Genomic DNA, 3,563 nt, shown 5'->3' on the forward strand with positions numbered 1-3,563 from the left:
CTGCAGTGGGTGGGGGAGGGGGGAAAGTGGGGGCCCCTGGGATTTAAAAAGCTTCATGAAGTGGGGTGTGTTTCCTGAGATGTGGGGGGCAGAGGAGTGGCTTCCCAATTAGGGGGTTAGAGACCAAGCCAGGGAGAAGGAAGGCCAAGTCCTGCCTGCTGGTCTCTTGCTTGATACTGAATTCTGAACCATCTGGGGCTGAAGCCAGAAGCAGGGAGCCGACTTTTCTTAAGTGGGGCTCTTGGAGCTCCCAGGCCTCCTTTCTCAGTTGGGGGGCTGCTTCTCTGCAGATGGAAGGTGGTCTCCCTGCAGGTGAGCCGCTAAAGAGAGGCAGGCAGAGGAGGAGATGGAAAATGGAGAGCCGAGCAGGGTCTCATCCATCCAGGGCGTGAGCGACTCTGGGGAGAAGCCTGAGGCCCAGCCTGCCATTTCACTCCCCAGAGACACAATGCAAGACAATTGCTTCCTTGTGTCAATGGGGGGGGGGGGCTTGCCCTAACCCCTCCCCCAGCTAACCAGATTTCAGTCTGGATTCGTGCCAGAGGGGTCTCTCTGACACCCCTTTGCCGCTGACCTTAGTCCTGCCAGGGCTTTGATTTGGCCCATGGGTCTCTTCTGGGAGAGCCATGCCCACCTGGCCCCAGGTGATTGACCCTGGGAGGTTGGCACTTGGGGACCCAGCCTGCTTCATGGTTTCACTGGGCAGCATCCATCCCCCTAGGGTGCCAGTGGCCTTTCCCCTCGACTGGAGCCCTCCCCACTCAGCCCGGCTTGCGCAAGTTCACCACAGGCTGTGGCCCTTCGTCTGTGGGCAGGAGCCTCTCCCTCTCAGACGGCTGCCTGTCACATTCTGAAGCAGATGCTGAGAATATACTGTGCTGAATAATGAAATAAAGTCTCCTGTCTGACTGACTCAAATCCCTCGGGCCAGACGTGTCTTTCTTCTGAGTTGCTCGCTATGCTTCCTCGGCCGCTGGCCTGCGCATCTCCAGGCTGCCGGGGTCTGCACAATGCACAATATGTGGGTGTTAAGAGGGGGCTGCCCACTTGGCTGTGTGTTTCTCTTTGCCTTCCTCCTTGCCCTTCAGTTGCACTCTCCACGATCTTCTTCCACATTGCTTATTTGCACACCACCTTTCCCTGGTCGAATCCATGCTCAAGGCAGCTTGCAATATGAGAAGATTTGCATCCTTACAAAGATAAATCTTGCACTACATAACTTTTTGGTTAACCTAAGATAGTAGCTTGGGATGAGGACTTACCGTATTTTTTGCACCATAACACTCACTTTTTTCCTCCTAAAAAGTAAGGGGAAATGTCTGTGCGTGTTATGGAGGGAATGCCTACGGGTGGCATGCCTACGGATTTTCCTCCTCTAAAAACTATGTGCGTTTTATGGTCGGGTGCGTGTTATAGAGCGAAAAATACGGTATGTTATCCAGGTGGCAAGAGGAAAAAAGGGAAAAGGTTACGAAAATATATCAAAAGTAGTCATAAGCAATAAATAAAAATTTATAAAAATGTACATAACAAAATTAAACAACCTCTATGTAAGTCATAGTTGGGACGCGGGTGGTGCTGTGGTGTAAACCAGTGAGCCTTGGGCTTGCCGATCGGAAGGTCAGCGGTTCAAATCCCCACGACGGGGTGAGCTCCCGTTGCTCGGTCCCTGCTCCTGCCAACCTAGCAGTTCGAAAGCACGTCAAAGTGCAAGTAGATAAATAGGTACCGCTCCGGCAGGAAGGTAAACGGCGTTTCCGTGCGCTGCTCTGGTTCGCCAGAAGCGGCTTAGTCATGCTGGCCACATGACCCGGAAGCTGTACGCCTGACCCCTTGGCCAATAAAGCGAGATGAGCGCCGCAATCCCAGAGTCGGTCATGACTGGACCTAATGGTCAGGGGTCCCTTTACCTTTATGTAAGTCATAATAAGATCTAAAATAAATGTTTAAAATATCTATCTATCTCATCAAAACAGATATTATCCAAGAGCACCCAAAGGGCGCTGGGATGATCCAGAAGGGTGCTGGGTCCCATGACTGCAAGCAGGCTGAAGATGGAGGGGCTTCCCGGGCCAATCAAAGCGTCCCTCCACATAGAGAGCCCTCTTCTCTTGTTCACCCTCCAGGGTGGATCGAAGCACTGCTGAGAGAGATTTTTGTGAAAACCAGTTACCCTGTTGCACCTGGAGAGAGCTCAGGAGGGGGCCTGCAAACGCCCCCCAACCCCCTGGCTTACTGGTCCTGAGGGGGGTGCAGAGCATGAACAGAAAGGCCAAGGAAATTCCATACCCCAAAGGGGTGGGTGGGAAATGGCAGACATGGAGTTTCTGGGTCTCAACCACATCTTGCAAGAAACATCATATTATTCGGAAATCGGAAATCAGGGTGGATGCTTGAGGTGGGCAGGGTGGTAATCTTCTCTCATTATTTCCCCCTGTGGTGTGATCCTGGCGCACCTCCACCTTGCCCATCTCAAGCATCATTTGCAGCGGGAAGGAAGGGGCCACAGACAAGCAGAGAAACGAAGGGCCTTTTCCTCCTTAGTGGGGGCTCCTGCTGCGCTGTGGAGGGAGCTCACATTAAGATTGGGGGGGGGGGTCCAGCCTGTGACTGGCTTCATTTGCACATATTGATTCCTGCATTGCAGGGGGGCTGGACTAGATGGCCCTCAGGCTCCCTTCCAGCTCTAAAGTTCTATGATTCTGTGATTCAGATCTGGATCCAAAGGGGCCAGGGACCCACAGAGGCCAATACCTGGACATAGCTGTCAACTTACAGATTTGAAAATAAGGGGCCAGCAGCCTTGAAAATAAGGGACCAGCAGCCAAAATAAGGGACCTGCAGCCTCACCTGTTCCAGGCACTCCAGTCTTCCTGTCCTCCTGCAGGATGTCCCTATTGTCATCAGAGAAATATTGGAGGGTATGCTGTGAGACAGGTTAGGCTGAGTGGCATTGATCAGCCCCCAAGGTAACCCAGCTGGCTTCATCATGGCCAAGTGGTGGGATTTGAACCCTGATCTCTCCCAGCTCTTAATCCAACACTTCAACCGCTACACCACACTGGCTCTCAGAGGAGAACCTGTGCCAAGTTGCCCATGAGCACAGAAGCCCTGCCAGCAGCCATGTGGCCGCAGGTCAGAAGGTGTTGCCACTTGGCCTGACCCCACAACAACCCAGGGCAAGTTGGGACTGTGGAGTCCTGCCCAGTCCCATCCTGGGGGGCTCCCCATGTTTTCTGTCAGCCACAAGAAGCTACGGGGGGGGGATTTTGATGGGGCAAAGAAGACCTTGATAAAGGAGAGGGCCCAGATGGCAACAGCCCCTCTCCCACCCCAGCGACCACAAGCTCCTGCACTGAGCCTCTGCCTGGAAGTGGGGAGCCTTCCCTGTTCCTCTGCCAGGCACAGTGTCACCCTGCTGTCTTCTTCAATAAAAGCTCCTTTGCCTCCTGCCCAGCTAATCACATTACTTGCAAACTCTTTGTGCAAGAGGTTTGGTGGCTCATCATCGCTTGAGTCCTTCAATCATGATTTCAGAGCCGACTCAGAAAGGGGCCCTTGCC

The sequence above is a fragment of the Podarcis raffonei genome, chromosome 16, assembly GCF_027172205.1.
Source record: "Podarcis raffonei isolate rPodRaf1 chromosome 16, rPodRaf1.pri, whole genome shotgun sequence".
Lineage (NCBI taxonomy): Eukaryota > Metazoa > Chordata > Lepidosauria > Squamata > Lacertidae > Podarcis > Podarcis raffonei.